The sequence below is a fragment of the Parasteatoda tepidariorum genome, chromosome 1, assembly GCF_982258835.1.
Source record: "Parasteatoda tepidariorum strain Cologne lab strain chromosome 1, Ptep-v5.0, whole genome shotgun sequence".
NCBI lineage: Eukaryota > Metazoa > Arthropoda > Arachnida > Araneae > Theridiidae > Parasteatoda > Parasteatoda tepidariorum.
Window position 1 is genome coordinate 132,768,206 of NC_141755.1, and position 23,891 is coordinate 132,792,096.

At 28.8% G+C, this 23,891-nt stretch overlaps 1 long non-coding RNA gene across 1 annotated transcript in view; it reads left to right on the forward strand.

Moving 5' to 3' along the window:
* Window positions 1-5,650, forward strand: part of LOC122272502 (uncharacterized) — a 49,781-nt gene extending 44,131 nt beyond the window's left edge. Inside the window, exons 7-10 of the long non-coding RNA XR_015429774.1 lie at window positions 562-617; window positions 4,292-4,340; window positions 4,485-4,626; window positions 5,505-5,650. This is a non-coding gene — a long non-coding RNA (uncharacterized LOC122272502). The remainder of the gene's footprint in view (window positions 1-561; window positions 618-4,291; window positions 4,341-4,484; window positions 4,627-5,504) is intronic.
* The last annotated feature ends 18,241 nt before the right edge of the window (window positions 5,651-23,891 follow it).

Below are 23,891 nucleotides of genomic sequence, written 5' to 3' on the forward strand. Positions count from 1 at the left end.
ATGAATGAGTTCACCCTTTAAACGGGCTGCGACGCGTGTGTGTCTGAAATAGAATTCTTGGCCATAGAAGGCGCCTCTGAAAAACAAGAAACACACCTTCTGCTTTAAAATTCGCTTGGTTTCACCCAGCAGGCTTGCTGGTATGGGCAAGTGGAATTAGAAACAACAACAATGCGGGCAATGAAATTTTCCGTGAAAATAGTATCGTTCTTGCGTAATAAATGAAGTCGAAATCAATGATTTTGGAGCACATGGTGCAAATTTGGCTGGAAAACGTTGCGTCAGGTGGCGAGTGGCAGCAATTGTTTAATATCCATATATTTAGTCTCCATGCAGCCGGTGTCCACTATTAATTAATACCTATACTTAGGAGGGCCAACTTTAGAAAGAATAGGGTATTGTAATAATATTGTAAGAATAGTGTAATACAGTGTAGTAATAAAATGTTTCTTCGAACAAAGAAATAATAGTGTTCACATATTCATATGCGTCGTAAATGTATTATTATTTTAAAAGTCTGATATTTTATGCATATCTTATTTATTATTTTGAATTTTATAGGCCAGGATGTTGTCTCTATGAAGGCGAATAGTATTGTGTGATTCATTATAGCTCTGGTAAGAATTGTATTCTGGTGCTTCAATAAATTTTTAGGCCGTTCAATAAATATACGAAGAGCACCTAAAGTCTGAAAGTTATTTGGGATTTGCTCATTCTTTCGGGCAAAGTGGGTGGGAGGTTATGAGCGATGTCTGATTAAAAGAAATGGAAGAAAATTCATACTCAAACTTTCTAATATATCATAATTAACTAATGTTTTGAATACTTCAAACGCATTTTGTATACAAATAACGTGTAACTTTGGTTCAAAGTTACAAATAAGCCCCCTGATAGTTTGGTTTCTAGAATCTTCAAATTTCTGATACAATCCCTAGATATAATCATTGTTGACATGATGAGTGATGGAGAGACTGTCTATGACTTGCTGATGCGACATGATCTTCTGGACTTGGTCTAGGGCTCTAGACCATCGGGATAAGCAACAACATCAAAAGAGATTTTTGAGCTATTCAAAAAGGGCTTTGTGATTTGTTTATTTTTTTCTGACAATGGGAAGAGAAAGGTTAAAAGCAGTACAAAAAACTAAAATTTCCTCTACTTTTGTTGGGATGAGAGTAATTACAATGGGCTTACGAAGTAGAATTCTGATTGTTTATACATTTTAGGTATAGCTTTTTTTTGAATTGGTGGGAGAATTAACGCAAATTTTTATTAAGCTACCTGCGCTAAATATTTTCTGAACAAGATGTAACGTCTGTAGACTAATTTCTAATTTGTAGTTTTCAGCACGTGCTAAAGAGAGTTTAAATAAACTCCGTGAACTTGAGACACGAAGAAAAATTCTAAACAGTCCTTGTCTATATCTATTCAAATGCCGTGGCAAAACAAAATGAGCAAAATTTGAAAGATTAAAATTCTGACCGTAAAATTTTATCACATTAACTTGAAATTAAGATTTCCTACTGTGCACTATCATTAGGAGGAAGCATTACACTCTTCTCAGTCAAAGATTGTTGTTTAATCTTCCTTGGTTAACTTGATAACAAATTTATTTATTTATTTTGCGCTCTATCTATTGTGTGACTTTGAGGAGAACCCCTCCAGACTAAAAGTCTGTGGTTGTCTGCTTCTATTGTAAGCAAGCAAGAGCACATTTTTAATGGGGGTGTTAATTAATTTTATACTGGGAAAACCTGGGAAAGTCAATGAAATTTGGATAAAAACCTGGAAAAATCAAGGAATTTTAAAGAAAAGTTGGAATTTTTTTCTTAATTTGAATTACTTTACCATCTTACTTTACCATTATCCACTTTATTTAGACTGAAATTTATTGTCAAACAGTTGAAATATCATCAACTTACATTGCTTTCATTAAAATTCTTTCCATTATTACCCTGCTAAACTATAATACTATATGAAACCTTCCCATATTGCTAAATAATTGGCTTTGACCTCTTATTATAGGACTAAGCAGCTTAGGAATTGTAATAAAGGTAGAAGAAGGGTTTAGGATATTTGTAGGAGCAATTCATTTACTGTTCAAGTTTGTTCCAATGCTTTGGGGATATTTTTTTCTTTTAACAAAATGTTTTAGTGTTTTTAACTTTCGAAAAAGTAATTGGTCATGATTTAATAATAGATTTTATTTTCTGAAAGCTTTTGCCTTCTCATCCAATGAATTATTTTTTCTCGGTAAAGCCAACCAATCACTATTTTCTTGAATCGAATAGCAAAATTATTACAATTGTTGCATTGATGCTAATTTTCTGAATTTTCTTTTAACCTTTCGTAGCATGTTTTATTGAAAAGAAAAAAATTCCTTTATGAACCAACTAGATGTTAACATTAAATGTTTCTTTTGGTAAATATTTGATTTTTGTTTAAAAATTCGAACTGTGTACTAATCACAATGTTGAAAGTTGGTATATGTTGCTTACATTCCAGGGATATTTCCTAAACAGTTTCGCCTTTTACCTTAAAAAGCTGGCAAAAACCAAGGAATGTATGAAAAACATGTTTAATGATGTATAAACTTAGAATAGAAATTTTTATTAATTATATTTGTTTATTCGAAAGAAGGAAAACGAAACCTGGTATTTTTGTTTTGCACTGTACAGGTTTCAAGTTGGGCAACCAGATGACCAAAAGTTTAAACCTCATATTAAGTGAATAAGGTATCATTTCCAAGTTGAAAAATTAAAGATTTAGAAATAATGAGTTATACATTAATATCAGTTTTCATTAAGTTACAGACTATTAAATGAGGGGCAATATCATTTAAAATTTTTAACTGTGGTAAGTGAATCTCTAACAAAGTACAGTTTTTTTTAAAAAAAATTCACACTAATAATAGAAAATGGAAGAAATAATAATTAAAGTGAAATGTAACAAAACAGGTTATTAACAGGCACAGATGTGTAGAAACATTTCACACTTTGATTTACAAAAAAAAAATTCTCATGCACTTATTATATTTTTCGTGCTGTTACCAGGATGCATAATTAATCATGCTGCGCAACTAAGATTTAACAAAATTATATTATTACTCTGTTTAAAGCAAGAGTTTGATAATAATGAGTATTTTTATTGCAAATTAATAATTAATTGTTTTTACCTCAGACACCACTGCTTTTCTTTTAATTACATTTGTTTTTATTTATTTCCCCTTCTTATTTTTCTTTTTCTTCATGAAATGAAATATGAATAGAAACCATCTAAATATTCCTTTTAGGTTAATTTACAATAATGTATTTCACCTCAGTAACCTAATAAAATTTGTTTAACTATGCTGTGCTTTAAGTTATAATATAAATAACTTAAAATTGATCAAGAAGTTTTTACATATATTTTTTATTTTAATTTAATTTGCTTCCTTCTTCGAGGCAAACAACTCAGTTTTTATTTTTTGAGAAACAATTTCAATTTATTTAGAACATTTTAAATCAACCATTTTACTTAGAGCTTGAAAAATGTATCTATTTAAAGAAAAAAAATTCAGCGACAGTTTTTTAATTCCAGGATCTTTAAAATTAATAAATTTCAGGAAATATTGCGTAAATACGAGTTTTATTTATATTGTTGTTAATACACCTTGCACAATTAAAATTAGTGATTTTTCAACTAACTTTTACAAGATGGAAAATTGTATAATACACATTGATCCATCCATTCCAACAGGAAATAGAAGGCAATTTAAATTTTATTTTGGGTCACTGTATTTGCTATTTGGTACATTTTGTGCATAAACTTCAAAACTAACACTATAACACTTTTTTTATCCGCTGAAAGTAATATATTTTACAGGCTAAACATATTATTTTCTTCGCATCTATTCAAGATGTTATATTAAAAAAATAACACTTAAATAAAATACTGTATAATATTGACACTTTTCTTGTACCCACCTGCACTTTATGAGAAGAGAAAACACGATGACCTGGAAGTTTTAAGATTCTTACTGGAAAACCTGGAAAAATCAGGGTAATTTGAAACCTGATTTGAGTGGCCACCTTGTTTTTAGCTCATTATCAAGAAGTTCAAGTTCTGTTTTTACTTATTTCAAAATAATTTAACAAAAAAAACTTTATTTATACTTTTAAATATATTTCGACACATTTTATTATTTGCACTATATACCATAAACTGAATTGGTATTTTTAAAACATATTATTTTTTAAAAAAACACAGCTCTATCCTATTTTTTGAACTGTATGTTTTTTTTCCTTAACAGAATGATGCCATGAAAAAAACAGAAAGAGGAACAAGAAATGGAATTAGAGGTTTGTTGTGAAAAATTTTAATTGATTTTGTCAAATATTTAGTCTTTTAATTTGTTAAGATTAATTAAATGATATTATCTCAATATATTGATAGTAAATTTAGAGTGTGCTTTAGTTTGAGCAATTAAATTTATGCTTTTTTAGATACAAGAAAAGGAACTGAATGAAAAGCATGTGGAATTGAATGAGTTAAGGAAAGAAGAGTCCCAAATGGAAAGCAAACTCAATTCAAGCAAAACTCAATTTGATTTCTTCTTTACAAAGTAGCACCCTTTAGATAAGCCAAGTAAATAATTTTATATTACTTAATATTGTTTATTAAATTTTAGCTTATTTTTAAAAACACTTGTAATTATAAAAGACAAATAATCCACCTTAATGTGATAACAGTAGTAAATTAAAAACAATGCATTAAAGCACAAATGCGTCATTCTCGCTTAATCGAACACATATATTTTCTCCATTTCATTTCGCTTATTTGGTTCGAAGATTGAGTTTGAAGCATTAAAATTTATCCACTGTAAAAAACACAATAAATCTTTTTTACTTGTCTCTACTTATTTGTTATTTATTTATTTACTTTTCAAATAAATTTAAAGCTCATTTTATAGTTTGCTTTTTGTGGAGGAAAAAAAACGATATAAACACAGCCTTATTTATCGTTTTTCTATTTAATTTTTTTTTTCAGAATAAATTTCAAGCTTATGTAATCATGTTAATTTTTCGTGTATTTGCTAAAGTGATTATTCGCGAAAATTGTACTTATCATATTCCTATGTTATGCTTTTCAATTATTTCCTCTGCTGCATTATTATGTTTTTGTAAATTGAGCTATGAGCTACTTGTTAAAAAAACTTGGCAGCTTAAAATATTAACAACTTAATTCGTCTTAGTAGATTTTCTGTTGAAAACAATTAAAGTTGCCTTGTTTGTGTATTTTTGTCCAGATCAAAATTAAAATTGATCAAATACAAGACCAAATACAATACGGCACAGGTTAATGGGTGAAGCTATCAAGGATATGGATAAGTAATTTAATTTTTGTCTGTCTGTTAAAGTGATAATTCACTCAACTACTTAATGGCAAACTTGATATCTTAAAATACTTAATTTTTTGTTGAAGACAATTACTTAACTTTCCGTGTTTATTTTCTTTTCTTCTAGATCAAAATTGACCAAATACAAGAGCAACATGAGTGAAGCTGTCAAGGATATGGATAATGCGGTTTCATTTGGTGGTTTCCGAAATGTATCAGACTTTGAATGGCTTTTCTACACCTAATGATGACATAACCTATATTTCACCAACTGTAAGTATGCATTTAGTTTTGATTGGATTGTTAATCACTTAGAAACATTTATTGTGTTTATCTTTTATTCACATCATAAAGATCCATGTAAGTTTTAATTATCGTAATTTATTTACATATATAAAAATAAATTCTAATTTCAACTAATTTCATATATTAAATACAATGCTTACACTTCTGTTCTAATTTTAAACTATAAAATTTTTAAAAATAATTATCAAACATCTAAGTGTTAAAGGCAATCCCTTTTTTTTTTTACAAGATAGCAAATTTCTGGTATATTGGGAGTATACGTCGTTTACGGAAGAAGATACCTAAGATAAAAGCTTTTAAAATTTAAAATACATTAAGAAAAAATCCAGTCTTCAAAATTTTCCATTCAAACCATTACAGAGTGAGTGGGACTTGCTAACTTATTGATTTCAATACATATGTCCTTGAATCTTAAAAGTTCTAGATTTATGGTATATTTTAAAAAAGATTTTCATTATGTTTTATTTTTTGAAATACTCATGAAAAAAAAATTTGATTTCTTATGTTTTTCGTGTTTTTTTCTAGTCATAAGAATTGTTTTTCAGAAGAAAACCTTAATATGTGAGAAAAAAAATACTCTGAAAGAAAAAGAAAATTAATTGTATATAACATATTAAAATAGTTTTTGAAAGGGGTAAATCCATACAGAGTTATTCATATCTATCACATCGATTATAATGCATCAATATTTCTCGATCAATTAATGTCCACCTTCACTACCCTATATTTTATTTTGTATAAGTAGAGCCCCTAATTTTTGTAAAATTTTAGGGGTTCAAAAATTTGATGTATACATTTTGATATATGGTATTTTAATTATTCTACTCTTGTGTGTTTCTTCAAAAGACAACGCCTTAGAGCGTCCCTTTTATTAATAAGTACTGGTCACATGACTTAGACCTTAGTCATATTTAGTTAGTTCTGATGGTTGTTACATTTGTGTTTGGTGCAGTATGACAAATTATAATTCCTCTGTCATTAAGCTTTACATATATTGTAATCCATAAAAAAAATAGTTGGTATTATCGCCTATATCGGCTTTTATTTTGTTTTAGCAAAATTTTTACTTTCTCTTTTACTAAATGCATTGTATCATATTTCATATATTTAATTATCTGTGTTACTTTCATAAGTAAAAGGGGAAAATTTTCTTGCAGAGCATGATTAAAAATATACACTAAGTGCCAAGGGCAGAAATTCTGTTGTGAGACTGGGCTTTTCAGCTTTATTCGATGTTCACTCTTTTTTTCATATTCAAAAAGCAGTTTTCAAGTATTTACTGTAATCAACTTGAAGAAAATAATGAATGAACTGTAAAGTATTCGATATAATCATTTTACTAATCCACAAATTTGAGAAAAGTGCCTGACTGCATCAGAGATGTATAAAAAATGTGTTTTGTTTCAAAAAGTTAGTTTTCAGTTCATACATAATTTAATCCCTCTTCTAGAAACAAAAATGGTTTATATTTCTCAGAAAATATTTGTTTATACAATGATATTTATTAAATTTTTATTGTTGTTTTTCGTTATTGAATTGGTAGATATTAAATTAGTTAGATTATATAAGTCTAAATTTATTATTTAAATTTTTTTTTTCATAAAATACATTAAATCGAATACTTTCCAAATTATCGAACTTATGCAACTTTGTGGTAACTTAATTTGTTGGAAATTTGGATACTAATTTTTTTATAGGTTTAGTTTCTTCACACTACAAATATTAAAATCTGTATGGTTTGTCTGAAAGTATTTGCAATTATTTTTATGCTGGTACTTTGTATATTATTTTTATGCTAGTACTAGTATATTAGACTGAATCAAACTGCATTTGTGATTTAGTTAGTTAAATAATTTTTAAAAATGCATGAAATATTTTTAAGGTCCCAAAAGCCTTTGATCAAGTGAACCATCTGTAACTATACCTGTGAACGATTTTCAGGTAATCATATTTTCCCATTTATTTCTTTGAAGAGAAAATTTTAAAACTTTCTTATTATTCACAAAATATGGTTAGTGTCACAAAATATGGTTAGTGTTCTAAACCTGTGGCCCTATGCTCTGTGAAGCATTAAGAGAATTATGTCAATTCAAGCATACTTATAGAATTAATTATTACTTATCATGTAAATATGTAGAAATCAAATTGGAAAATTATTTTGTTATAATAATAATAGTTTTTGATATCTCTGTAAGCATGCAGTTATGTTTGTTTGGTTTATTTGGCTTGCTTGTTTGTTATATAAATTCAGATTCAATTTGATTTGGGCTGTTGAACCCAAACTTAATGAAACTAATTAAATTGTAGTTGTTAACAATTATTCAAAGCAAATTATATATTTTTAGAAACTAATTAATATGCAATGTTTCATTCTAAGTTTTACTTAAGGTATTTTTAATTCAATTATATAATATATAGTAGTATTGTTAAAATGTATCTACAAACAATAGTCTCTCGAGGACTTAATACTTTGATAAATTAAAAAAAAATATTCATAAAAATAATCAAATGTTTCTATTTGATACAAAGTAACTAATTGAAAACTTAGTATTATTTGCATATTAATACACCCGGGTACCTCTCCATTTTCTCTCAGAGCGGTGATACCCTGAACAAATTTATAACACGTTTTAATCATAATTTCCCAAATTTTTCTCAAAAAATTCGATATACAAGTACAATATTAACTAGTAAAATACTTATCATTTGTATAAAATTAATATTATTAAATGTTTCTTTTTTCATCCTTATCGTTTTTAAAAACAAGACAACTTGTAGAAAGTGAATTAAATGTTTTATTTTGATAATATTGTATACATTAGAAACTTTTAATACAATCGATCAAATATGCAGTTCAATCAGAATTTACAAATTATTACATTCTATGAATAGTGTTTCTTATGGGGGTAAACTATGAAAAAACGGCTATTTGACTCTGCAAATGCATTGCTTTAGATAGTATTCTTGAATTTCTTTTTTTTTTAAATTTTTTTATTTTATTGTCAAAACTGTATAAAAATAGAATTAAATCAACATTTATAGTTTAAGGTTTATGAATTCCTTTTTGTAAATTGGTTAAAAAATACATTTCTTATTAGTTTTAATTTAGTTTACTGTATTATACATTTTGAAACATAACAATTAATTTTTAAAAAAATTTCAATACATATACATTTTATTTCACGCATTACTTTTGCTTAAAACTTATGATTCTTATAATATTAGAGCTAAAAGTCCCGTTATACAATAGTTTTAAAAATTGAGAAGAAATTTTAGATGAAATAGATTATATCTAGAACTATTGTATAGATTTTAGTGAAATTTACTATCAACATAATTAATGTAATACAAATTTAATGACCTCTCAACAAATATAATGCCTTTTGCATGATCAAGTGTATTACTCATGTGAGTTCAAAGTATGAAATAGTGGATTAAAAAAATTTAATTAAAAAAATAGGTTAATATGGTCCTGCATATGGAATAAGCCTAGAATTAGTTTGCTCCAAAACATCTATCTAGAATGAGATAATCTAGATAAGAGAAAATTGAATTTCATCTATCTAGATATGAAGAAATTGACCTTTCATGCAATAGTTATTTGAGTGGAGGGCCAAGGGAATTGGACAGAGCCACAGTTATTTAAAGAAAAGTGTAAACGTTTTGGAGCAGTTTAAAAAAATGTTAAAAGGAATGTGTCAAATCCTCCAGTGGGATAATGTCGGAATTGGGCAGTTTTAGAGTTCTTGGGGCAGTTGGTCATGATCATCTAGCAATATTGATTTCAGTCCCTTGAAGGGTTTTCGGAGAGATATCGCACTCTGAAATTGCTCCCTAGAGTGTACCAATCATGCTTGATAGAGATCAGATCCAGAGACCTGATTATCAAATCTACTTGACCAAAGTCTGCACTTTTTTAGAAAATTATCTACCTGGTGAGCTCTGTGTTGTCATGTGTTACCCTAAAATGAAAATAGGGATAACCTCACCTCTGAAAAATCCAACAAAGAGTATCAAGGGTTCTTTTTTATACCTTGTGCTAGTCAAAGTGCTAGTTTATAAAATATATAGGAGGTCTGAAGCTATTCAGCTTACTCGGACCACCAACACTAAGCTTCCATAAAAGTAAATTTCTTAATCATTACACTGGTAACATTAGAGAATAGATAGTGGCGCCTTTGTTCAAAAGGGAAACTCTTTCATAGGGAGAGAACCAGTGGTTTGCCAAAACTTCTCAAGTATCTGAGAAAACAACCATTATATTTGTCTTTTAATTGATACAGTTGACCCAAATTTGATTTAGATCCAGATTTGATCAATTAGTTTTGAACAGAAATAAGATAGACTGTGATTTTCTTAAAAGTGAAAATATAGACTTAATAGATTATCCAGCAAAAACTTAAGATCTCTACTCAATAAAATATGTGTGAAATGCTCTGGGAAGAGAAATTAAAACTTACAGGCATCCTCCGACAACCATCTCTAGACCCTAAAAATAGTGTTAACTGCTTTATTCCCACCTTTTTTGTTTGAGAATGTATTGTATGTCTGTGAGAAGGGGGCCATATAGTTTGGAACAATTTTTCATTTGTACGATTCAGTAGCTCCTGTTTCATACCTTCCAAGTCCGATGAGTGTTGCACATGATCATGTGTGTGAATGTTATCATACCTGGTGAATGTTCATTATATATGTATTGTATCAGCTTATACGCATTCAAATTTCATGAAGTATTATTATTTTCCGAGTTAATTAAAGAGTGATTATTTAAAGAGTTATCCATTCTCTGGAAGTGAACCATTTGGGGGATTTGATACTGCTTTTACCCCTACAAACCCTGATAAGTAGTTGTATAAAAATTTATTGCATTTTGGCAGATCTGAATCTACTTATTTATTTTTTGCTTTTCATTTTTGAAAACTCTAATTCCCAAGTTCTAACTCTAGGCAAAATTGAGTAAGCTATTCCCTGCTGCTAACTTGCTACCCAATAAGTAACATTGAGATAAGTTAGTTTTTGTTGCATAGACCAGAGTAGCCTGGTTGGCAGGTTGCTGGGCTCATGTTTGAATCCTGCTGGCCAAAGAATCCCCGTGTATTAAATAGTGACTAGGACACTTTAAATTTGTTGGGGACACAAAGTCCTCCAAGTTCCCATAACAAATCAATATCTCCGGAAGTACTGAATTGGACATTGATCTTTCTCTGGTTAAGGTCAAAATTATTAATGCGTGGAGTGTGAATGGGTTCTCCCTTTAAAATAGGTTGTGACGTGAGTATGGCTAAAGTCGTACTCTTGGGCTTAGATGGCGCCACTGAAAAAACAAGAAATGCTCTCTCTGCCTTTAGCTTAGATTCTCATGGGAGGATTGCTGGTGTTGGCAAGTGACATTTGCTACAACAACAGTTTTTGTTGCAACAATGTGACCTGTTCAACCTTTTAACCGATTTTCAAAGTCATGCGAATATTTTCATGCCAAGCGCAGTATCTCTCCATTGTGGGAAAATAAGCTTTCTGTACAGAAAAGCAAACAGACTGATGGAACCGGAATGAAAATTGATTTTAGCTAAAAGGTTTAAGCTTAAAAAGAGCCAGATCTATTACTTAGATGGTTAAAAATTATTTTATTCTAATTATTTTAAAAACTGTATTAATACTTATTTCTTGTTTTTAGAAAAAGATCGTTTTATTCCGTTTGGATTATCTCAAGCAAATTCTAATCAAGCTCCTTCTATGGTATGTATGACTTTTTGGTTTTAATTTGTTTATGGCAAAAATTGTTCAATGATTTCATTTCACTGGGTCACTGAAGTTTCTGAAAATTTTCCTAATAGATAACAGATAAATATTCAGATTATTAATGGGTGAAACTGTCTGCATTTATAAAGTTTGGTTGCTTAGTGTTTGCAACTTTATCTATTTTTAAAAAAATTAACTTTATAAGACAGAGAATAATTAACAAAGAATTTTTTATACTGGAAAAAACCTGGAAAAATCAGGGAATTTTTAAGAAAAGCTAGATTTTTTTTCTTAATTTAAATTTCTTTACCATCCGTTATATCCACTTTATTCAGATTTAAAAATCGTCAAACGGTCAAAATATCTTTAACTTTGCAATACTTCATTAAAATTCTCTCCATTATTACCCAGGTAAGCTAGAATGCCATATAAAACTCTCCCATGTTGCTAAATGAATGAAGAAATCTTTAACCTCTTTGGAAATTATGGGACTAAGCAGTTAAGGAAAGTCAAAAATTGTGGGGGAGGTGGAGGAAGGGGTTAGTATATTTGCTTCTGTTCATAAAAAGAGGATTTTTCTGTTTTTTATCTTCTAATCTGTGGGTTAAATTCGTTTACAGTTCAAGTTTGTTCCGATGCTTTGGGGGTATTTTTTTTCTTCTTTTAACAAAACGTTTCAGTATTTTTAACTTTTTAAAATTCTTCAAAAAATAATTGGTTATAATTTAATGATAGATTTCATCTTACACTCTTTTTCTGAAAGCTTTTGTACTTCCATCCAATGAATTATTTTTTCTCTGCAGAGCCAACCAATCACTCATTTTCTTGAATCGCTAACAGTAAAATCGTTACAATTATTGCATTGATGCTAATTTTCTAGATTTCATTTTAACCGTTTATAATATATTTTATTCTTAAAAAGAGATTATTTTATGAATTTCTAATTTAAAATTCAAATTGTGTATTAATCACAATGTCAAAAGTTTGTAAATGTTTTGCTTACATTCCAGAAATACTTCCGAAACTGTTTCTCCTTTTACCCTAAAAACGAAGGAATGCATGGCAAATATGTTAAATGATGTATAAACTTAGAATATAAAAAAAATAATTATATTTGTTCATTAGGAAGAAGGGAAACGAAACTTTGTTTTTTTTTGTTCTGCACTGTACTGGTACAGGTTTCAATTTGGGATGACCAAAATTTTAAATTTAATATTAAGTAAACGAGGGATCATTTCCAAGGTAAAAAACTTAGGATTTCAAAATAATGATTTGTAAATATCAGTTTTCAATAAGTTATAGGCTGTTAAATGAAAGGTTACATCATTTCAAATTTTAACCATAAGTGAATCTCTTACAAAGTACAGTTAGTTTGTTTATTTTTAATTTATGCAAATAATAGAAAATGGAAAAAATAATTATCAAAGTGAACTGTAACAAAATAGGTTATCTTGCACAAATGTGTATAAACATTTCACATTTTGATTTTTAAAAAAATTACTACGTAAAATTTACATGCGACTCCAAAATACATAATTAATTGTATTGAGTCACTCGATTTAACATAATTAAATTATTTTTCTGTTTAAAAAGCAAGATACGTCGGGCACCACTGCCTTTCTTTTTATTACATTTGTTTTCATTTATTTCCATCTCTTATTTTGCTTTTTCTTTATGAAATTAAGTGAAATCTGAATAGAAACCATCTTAAATATTCCTTTAGGTTAATTTACAATAACATATTTCTCTTCTGTAATCTACTAAAATTTGTTTAACTGTGCTGTACTTTAAGTTATTTATATTATAACTTAAAATTCATCAATGAAGTTTTTATATATTTTAATTTTTTTATTTGAGCTAATTAACTCAGTTTTAATTTTTTGAGAAGCAATTTATCCTTATTCAGAACATTTTATATCAATCATTTTGCTTAATACCTGAAAAATGTATGTATTTGCAGAAAAAAATTTCAGAACATTATGTAGTTATTTACTTTTTGCTTATTTATTTTTTATTTTATTTATTTATTATTATTATTATTTTTTTTTTTTTGAGTGTAGGAAAAAATTCTTTTTTGAAATAAACCTACTTCCTTAGCAAATTACACAATAACACACATCCTATTCATTTTTTAGGTAAATGGGATAAAATTGTTAGCAGTTATTGGGTCTGTAATTAACAAATGAAACTAGAGAAGGGGTATTAAAAAGAGATTAAAATTTGTTCTAGAATTGATAAAAATTTTTTTTCATAAGTTGGGCACATCTCTTGTACTACAACCGGAGACTTATATTCTTGTTCACCGCTACCTATGCCACTAAATACAAGTAAAAGTAATATTAGTTGATATCGTATGCTTTGAAACATGAAATAGAATAGATTGCAAGAGCTGTACGAAATTATTATTTAATTTTATGCTGGCAATAAATAAAACTATTAAATTATAATTTTTCCTATGCAGTCTTTATAGGCTAATAATACAGTAAAAAATTGTTTTTTTTCCTTTTAATGTACAGTGACCTTTTTTTTCAATAGATTTGTTTTTAAATTTTATATTGAAATAATGAAACTTTTCGGTATTCTTTTCCATATTACTAAAAAAAATAGCAGCAGCTTTCTTTATTCCAAGATTTTTGAAACTATTCAATTTAGGAAATATTGCTTATATATGAATTTTATTTACATTGTTGTTAATATATGTAGCACAGTTGAAATTAAAATGTTTGATTTTTCAACTAACTTTTACAAGATGGAAAATATTATAAAACCCATTGATCCATTCATTCCAACAGGAAATATTAGATATTTTAAATTTAAAGTAGATATTTAATTGAAAAATAATGTTTATAGTATTAAGATTAAATGATTTTCAGTCATTATAATATTATTAACTAAAATTTATATCCATCTGGAAAACTTTATGTCTGACACTGAAGCAAAAAATTTCAACTTAATTATATATCATATTTTACAAGTTAAGAACTGCATAGAATTTTTTATGGAAGTGTCAGCTTCAAAATTCAGTCATGTTTACATTTAAATTATAAACAAATTCATAGAGTTCAGATAATTATCTATCAATTAAATAAGTAATTGTTTATTGCTTTCGTGCGATTTACATCCGACACTCACAATTTAATCCATTTAGTTTGAACTTATTGTAATCAGTTTGTTTAAAATAAATTGTTTTCGATTGGTTATGATGTAATAATATTTAATATAAAAATTTTATGATTATAACTTATGTTTCATAAGATGGTTTTTCTAAGAAATTCATGTTAATTATTCATGTCTGACACCATAGAATTGCCCATTTGTAAGAAGAAAAACAATTAAATAATCTAAACAAAAAAACGTGGATTTAGATTAGAATTATTAAATATTCTAATTTCTAAAAAGAAAAAAAAATTTAAAGAATTTTGTCTAATGTTTTTCTATAGAATATGCTACAGGAAATTTGACAACTTTGCATCTGCGATTACTGAATATCTCTTAAAATAATAGGACTAATTCAAAGCAAACAACATTATTAAAACATTTTACTTAAGATATTGGTTTTAAAAAAAATATCAATGAATTTTATAAAGAGCACTGTTAGGATAAAATACATTATAAAATGACTCTCTATTGAAATGTAAATAAATGTAAAAATTTACTGATGTGTAATCACCAGGAGTTATTTTCCTTTGCTTAATTAAAATATATTAAACAGTACTTATCCAAGGGTTTTTTGGGTAACTCAGTATTTTTTTTCTATTCCGAACATTTTGCACAAAAACTATTTAACACTTAAAAACATTTTTTATTCATTAAAAATATATTCTCCTAGTTAAACATATTATTCTCCACAACTATTTAATATGATATATTAAAAATAGAATTTTAAATAATATTGACGCTTTTCTTGTACCTACCTATATTTTAAGAAGAAAAAAAAACACGCTGACCTGGAAATTTTAAGATTTTTACTGGAAAAACTGGAAAAATCAGGAAAATTTGAAATCTGATTTGAGTGGTCACCCTAGTTTTCTTACAATAAGTTAACTTTTGAAAGCAAATATCAAACTTGTAATTTCTCAAACATTTATTCTGGCCTTAACTTATTTTGGTATTTGAGTTAACAAAACCTTTTGTTGAAGTAATTATGAATTAAACTCAGTTAATGTTTAGTGGAAAAATTTAATCTTGCCATTTCTAGGTCAAAAGTAAGCTAATAATACTTGATTTGGCAGCACCTTTTGTTTTTAAGTTGGAAGGCGATTTTCCTTAATTACGATGGTTAACGATGATTTTCCTTGAGCTAACGTATTATTACAATGACCTAACGTTTGAAAAAGTTAAAATCTGTCGTTTTTTAGTCATAAATTTGAGGGAACTTTTCTGGTCGTAAAATTTTTTTGGCTTGTGAACTATCGAAAAAAAATGATATTGTCATCGTAACATGATTTCAATCTTACGATTCTAAATTTAGTGAGCTATCATTTGGAAGAAAAATTTAATTTTCATGGTGAAAAAGTCACAAATTCTCTAAATTGAAATTCAGCCCAACAGAGTTGGATATTTGGCTTGTTATATGACTTGTTAAAAGTAAGAAATTTGTTTCTTCAATTTGCTCTATCTTCGAATCTAAATATCTTTGGAATCATCAAGGACAGAATTTTGTCAGCAACTTGCCGTAATAATGAATTTCTTATAACATGCCGAACTTGTTGAATCAAACTTGTACTGTACTTAACACTTTATGTACCAATTAATTAAAAAATTATCAAAAGAGTGAAAAACTTTTTTGTCCCATTAAATATAGTCTATTTTACACTTAGACAAATATTATTTTTTTTAAAAAATTGAATGTCAACTTCTAATTTTTCTTGAAATTCTTAATAGGGATTTTACAAGTCATTGTAAAATTTAAGTCAAACATTTAATACTTTGTTTCTTAACTAGTTGAAAATATTAATGAATCAACAAGAAAATATGAAAGACTTGCTTGCAAAATTGACCTCGATAGAAAGCTGAGAATTGAGGAATGAAATTGAGAAATAATAAAATGGCTTCGTAGAACGAATGACCAACATATAAATAGTTACATTGATGTTAAACTTGAAATAATCGTGTGTTGGCATAATAATAATAAACGTAAAGTCATATTACATGGACAGGCAAGTTAAAATGGGATATTTTGTTCTGTTTCAATGCTTTATGGAAATATTATCAGTTTAAATTAAAAGTCCGGTTGGTCCGTAAAGGGTTATACAGTGTCGAAAATTTATAAATATAATTTTTCGAATGATTTGAATTGATATGATCATAACTTCATTGAAATCTTATTACTTTTTATTTTTGAGTTTTACGGATCAAATTCTTGTCTTTATGATGAAGATGACATATAATTGGCAGGTTTTTTGTGATACACCATAGTTCTGGTAATAATGTGATTTGCTAATTCTTTTCTGATAAATGAGGGGGGGGGGAGAGTATAAGCAATGCTAACCTACGACATTGCAATAGGCTACTTCAGGAAAAATTCATACTTGAAGTATCTAAGTCATAAGTTGCAATTTCTAAGTAAAAGTTGAGTAAAACTAGTTTTGGTGGTATAATTAACAAGTTGACTAACGAAAACAAATTATGGGCCAGATGATTTCTTACGATGAGATTAAAATTCTAACTTTCTAATCATAAAGAAAACTAAACGTTGCTTTTTCCGCAACTCTTTGGTATTTAAAATAGCATATACTTGGGCTAACAATTTCATACAAAGGGCAAATGTCCGCTCTCAAAATTCAAACTTGTCTCTAGTTAAAACACTTTACTTAAGATAATTACATGACATATGTGTAGAGATAAAAGTGTAAATAATGTTTTGGTAGAATTTTTTTTTAATATTGTAATACTCAATGTTTAAAAATGTATTTTTCCTGTAACTTGCGATTGGTCCTGTAGAAGTCTTAAGCTTCCACGGTCAGAATCTTAATTGCTAAAGATTGGTAGCGAAGTTCAAACTTTTTCCTACTTCATCAAGGCACCAATTTTTTTTTTTTTTGTGGCTTCCCTTACGAAAACTTTGGGCGAACTACTTGCAATAATTCGCTAACGTTTTACAGCAAAATTCAAACTTGGGGTTGCGATGACAAATTTAACTTAAAGTAAATTTTGCATAAATTTTTTGATTTTTTTTTTGCTGAGCGAAATAGGACAAAATTAGTAAGAAATTGTTATCAGCCAGGAGCATTTTTTATAGGGGCCACTTTTTCAAAAATTAGAAATTTAAAACGATTAACAAAGCAATCCATATTATTTATGTAATGCATTTCTCAAAATATTATACACACTACACGATTCATTTCTTAAGTGCTTAAAAAAAGCTCTGTACCTTTTAAGTAATTTTATTTAAAATGTAAGCATAGTATGAATAACGTTTTTATCTTATAAAATTTAGGGTTTAATCTTTTAAACCAGTAATGCTGGATAAAATTTGCGTTAATTTCGAATCGTAATGTTTATTAGATACTAAACAAAACTTATATTATTGGGATTAATATAGCGCAATATATTTCATAAAATTATTTTTTTATTTTCCATAAATTACAATTTTATGCGGAAATTAACTTGATTTCGAAATGAATCTCTGACAACAAAATTCAGTTCCCCTGAAATACTGATCTAGTGTAAAATAAAATTGTTCAGAGTTTCATTATTCAAAAATGGAAAAATTATTAAAAAAATTATACAGAAAAAAAAACTGAAAAAATAGTTCCTTATTCTTAAAAAAAATTAAAAGCCGAAAATTTTAGAAAAAAACGACGATAGAAAAAGTCTATAAAAATACACCAAAAAATGCGCCTGGATAAAATCGCCGACAAGAACAATAATTTAGAATTTAATTCTAATAAAAAATCGTTTTTAATTCTCAAAAGAAACCTTATACACTGTAAATCTCAGTTTTTCGCATTGCAGTGAGTGGAGAAGATAAAAAAAAATAGTTTTATTCGTCATTAAAATTTTATTTAGTAATCTTGTAACATCCAAGAACAAAAGAATTCTTCGGAGACCTGGATTTGTAGAGCGTTGAGATCATGTTTAAGTGACCGTGAGTTTAATTCCTGCCGGCGAAGACTCCCCGTTTAATAAATGTTGACTGGTGCACGTAAACACTGTTGGGTCACAAAATCCTCCATGTCTCCATAACAAAGCAAACTTCTAGGGCAACTGAATTGGAGATAGATCATTCTCTGGTTCAGGTCAAAATTATGATTTGTGGATGGATGGATGAGTGGGTTTATCCTTTAAAAAGGCTGCGACGTGTATGAGTCTGAAGTCGCATTCTAGGCTATAGATGGTGCCACTAAAAAACAGGAAACGCACCGTCTGCTTTAAAATTCGCTTGGTTTCACAAAGCAGGCTTGCTGGTATAGGCACATGACAGCAAAGACACAAGAATGCGTGGAATGAAAATTTCGGTGCAAGTTCGTGGTCATATTTCTTGCTTAACACGAGAAGTCGAAATCACTGATTTTGGATCACATGGTGTAATTTTGGAGGGAAAAGTAGCGTCAGTGGCGAATGGCACACAATTGTTTAATATTTACATATTTAGTCACCCTGTTTTCCTGTGTCGACTGATAATTAATCCCTATACTTAGAGGGCCATCTTTGGTTGAAAGAGTTATGGGAAAGAATTGAGCCTCATATAATAATATTGTAATAAAATTTTTATTCGAACAAATAAATGATAGTAACCACATATTGAGTCGTTAAATAATTTTTATTTTAAAAGGCTGATATTTTATTTATATCTTATTGATTACTTTGCATTTTATAGGACAGGATGTTGCCTTTATGATGCAATAATTTTCCGTGCACAAATAATAGTGCTGAAAACTTCGTGGAGTGACTACTACTACAATTATTAATGTCCCCTTCACTAGTATATAAGACATGTTAACTCGATTTTATCTTGAGGTTTCTTATAAAAGATGACCGTTGACATTGTCAGTAACATACTTCTCACATTGGAAACCTTCGGACGTGAACTGGACACGCCTCTATAGACAGTAACATCCACTTCGAATTGAATTGACTTGCTCTTTGTGATTGTGATATTGTCTCCTTACGCTGTTGTTTAACGGTCTCGATCACACGCAACGGGGGTCTGTACACACTGCTAATGTAAATACAGAAGCAACAGCGCGCACAACCGTGATCTTAATACAGCTCTCACCGCTCAAAGTCTTGTGATCTTAATAAAGCTTTCCCAACCTCTCGCAAAAACAGCAAGGGATCATATAGTGATGTCCATTAATTGGATTCAATCACAGATAAAATTCTGGTGGGGGTAATGGAGCAAAACTACCACTGCGTTTTTTCAATTCCAATTCAGAACTCTGCTGCCATGTAATTGAAAAAAATAAGTGCTTAGTGCTTTACGATAGATTCCGAGAAAAGAGACTTGACAACTTTTTTCTTTCTATTGCTAATGCTATGAACGCTAAAATACAGGGTGAGTAGCGTTTTTACAAACTGCTTAAAGGTGCTTATTTTTAATTTCCGTTTTTCAAAAGCCCAAGGTTTTTTCCTTCTCATTGGCTGTTTTTTTTTTCATAGATAGTTCAATAGATTTTTCTTTACCGTGTTGATTTTCGCCTCGAATTGTACAGAAAGACATGATTCTATTAAAGTTACAATTCATTCAACACCAGTCTTTTTCGGCGTACCGTCAGTCCGTAGCTTATGTAAACGCCAATCGTTTCACATGTTTGATGAAATACTTGCGGATCCGCATGTGCGTATACTGAGCTGGATTCAGTGGGGAAGATTTGTGCCCTCTCATGTGCAACTCTGCTGCATTTTGGTAGAGATTCTCAATTTCAGACTTCATTTTCCACCTTCTGAAATCAAACTGAAAAATCTCTCGAATTTTCACTAATTTCGGGAACCAACTAAACATAGTTAAAAAGAATCTCTCTAATAGCGATAGAAAATTTTATTTCTCTTCTTAATCTCATCGTTGGTCACGTGCTATCATCTTCGTCACTGCCAAGCTAAATGCCTTCTCGAGATATTCTATCTTTAGATCAGTACAATAATCTTTGAACTTGACTTGGGGTTCATTCACTAATTACGTATTTTTATTAGGTCCCCCGAGTAGTCAAGAATTCCAAGTCTTCATCACCTCAAAATTTCCATCTCCCTTTTATTCATTAAATTTATGAGTTAGGTAAATTGAGAATTTCAAGCATAATATTTTTACTTCAGGGACCGTCCACCAATTGCATATTTTTTTGCAAACTCTTATTGTACTTTATTCCCTTTTTTTTGCTTATTAGTTTTTATTAATTATTATATTATTACTTTTAAAATTGTCACTTTTAAGTTGTTTTATGATATAACTATATAATATTTAGAGCCAAGGTATGAAGGAAGCATTAAGTGTGGGGCTTTTATGTTTTAAATGCTGCAAAAATCTTATGTTTAGTTATGAAAAAAAAATCAGATTTGCCCTTCCAAAAAACTGTAATTCATATCTTAATGATTTTATTTAAAAGCAGTTGAAATAAAAAAGTAAATTTTCTCAAATATGTTAAATATTAAGAATGTAGGGTAAAAATGTTTAGCTTCAATACTCATTGTGTTTAAATTTCAAAATTATTATTATTTTTTTTAACATTTTATTAAAGAAATTTAAATTCTGCACCAAGTAACAAAGAATAATAAAAGTTTTTAGAAGCCATTCACTAATTTACTTTTGTAATATGAATTTTTTTTAGTTTGCTTAATTTTTTAGATATCTGTATAAATTCGGTATGATTAATAATATTAATCTTGTTAATATTTTGTGGAATATGTTTTTATAAATAACTTTTATTTGTATCTAAAAATTTATATATTGTCGTGCTTTCAAAATATTTATCTAATTAAATTTTGAAAGAAAACATTTTTTTACAATGTTTAAATCACAAAGAAGATAGTTTTAATTAAATTTAGAACTATCTTCCCCGTTATCCCTTTGAAAGTTTTTCCTCAAAATTATAAGTTTTTCAATGTTTTTATTTTATTTTTTAATTTTATTCATAACTTTCAAAATTAATGAATTATTAAAAAACAGATTAAAAAAAGAAATGTATTTTTAAAATGAGACTATATTTACTTATTACTTTGCAATTTTTACTTTACGCTTTTGTAACCGTATGTTCTTGGTCCAAGTGGTCACCCACCCTCACACTGACCGCAGCCAGTGATGTTTCACTTCGGTGATCTGCTGGGAACCGTGTCTTAACGATCAGTCCACAAATATTAATAATAATTAGAAAGCAATGGGGAGGAATGCCTATACTTGGAGTAGACAATAGTATACAATAAATGTAGAATTCAAGAAGTAGAAATAACCGCTTAAAATTCGTAACACTGTTACTAATCCATATGTAAAGAGATATCTAGAAAATTAAATAATTTTAAGATACACTATTAAGATTGATTTTATTAATTTGAGATGTATCTCTATTATGGACATTTATATAAGTCTCAGGCATAATCTAGTTCAAAATGATAAGGAAGAGCAAGAATTATTTGATCATGAAAACCCAGAAAATGTGAGTAAATATCATGGGGTCGACCTTGCCCTCTCTTACATGCTCGTTCAACTTAGTTTTTCGGCCCTTTTTTTTTCTTCATATTATCAAACCCTTTCATAAGTATTAGATTTTTCCCTGTAAAATTTCGTAATCATATCTGACACCCCAGAACTATTATGGTCCCCCGCAAGGTACTCTCATTTCCCCCCTCTTATTTTGTCTTTACATTAATGATATCCCCCGGCCCCGGGTTTCAAATTTCATGTAACTGCATTTTACCCATTCAAGGGAATTATCAAAAATTATAAAGGATCTCCAAAATTACTTAGACGATTTGATGCTTTGGCTCGTTGATTGGAAAATCAAAATTAATGCCTCTAAACCTGTCGCTGTCATTTTTAAAAGGAAAAAAAAAGAAGAATTAACTCTTTTTCCTCTCCCCTAACCGTCTTTAACGAACCCAATCCCTGGGACAAAAATGCTAAATATTCAGGAATCACTCTTGATTCCAGTTTACATTTAACAGAGAGGTACGAAAACTCTTGAAAAAGCAAAGGCTGCTCAAGTTGAAATTACTTGCTATATAAATAGTAAAAGTAAACTCAAATCGAAACTATTATTCTATACCTCCATCATAAGACCCATCCTTACTTACTAATCCCCATTCCTAGGCAAATCGTATTAGAATCCAGACACTCAAAAATAAAACTCTTAGAATTATTACTAAAGCCTCTTGGTTTGCATTAGGAATGAAGTTATTCAGTACCTCAACATTCCAACCATTTTTTTTTCCATTTGCTAAAAAAATAATTAAAAAATTACCCCAAATGAATCTAGGCCCTCTTCAGCCAAAAGGTCAAGGGCGATTTTAAATTTTATAGATGATACAATCCCAATTAAAAGAAAGCACACTTCTTAAATTTTTCTAAAATATTATCTTCTTTTTAAGAGCAGAGAAACAATTTTCTTAAATCTGGTTGCCTAGCAACGGCGCACGTAAACAAACTTCCTCCTCCACCCACCATCCAATTCTCTTCGCTGTTCGCTTGCACATGGCACTCCGCTAAAAGGATAAAGATCGAAATTTTTTCGACCCCCCCCCCCGATTCCCTGACCAATTTTGAGTTCGTGCGTTTTTTTTTTTTGCTTTGTGACTTATAATCTCTTTTCTAGCTGTATTTGCTCAGGCATCTCGCTTTTAATAATCTTATCGAATGGGTGTTTTTAATTTTAAAACTTAATTTTAATTTTTAGCATCTTTATTCTATTTTTAACTTTTCATCATCAGCATTGGCACGACAGCCCTTTGTGAGCCTGGGCCTTCCTCAGAAGCTTTTCTCATTCTGCCCTTCTCCCAGCAATTGTTTTCCAGTTCTTTACTTTTAGGATGGCAAAATATTTTTAACTTTTACTTGAATATAATAACTAAGTCATTAAAAATGTTAGATTTTTGGGAAATTGCTTCCTGTTTTAACTAATCCTATTAATTATTTAAATATTGCTAAATATTTTTATGTATTTAAAAATTAATTTAACTTAAATACAATTTTGTCCTAAGTACTTTAATTATTATGTAAATTTTAATTCAGCTTAAATAGGAGGTTCTGTATCCATACAAGACGTTCCGTTTTTGTTCAAGTTCAATTGTAGGGGAAATTTTACATTAAGCTGGGCTTCCATACGATACTACTAGAGTACTTTTTTTTAGTACTCTAGTGTCCATGCTCCACGCTTAGAATAAAGTTATTTATTCTTGTTTCTGCTCCTTTTTGAGATGTTCATTTAATAGTTCGCTGTACGCTTTTATCTAACCCCGTATAAACTTTGAATTCCAAAAAAAAAACTGAAAAGTCACAGAAAACAAGTAAGCTAAAAGCGTAAAAATATTTTCGTGCAAT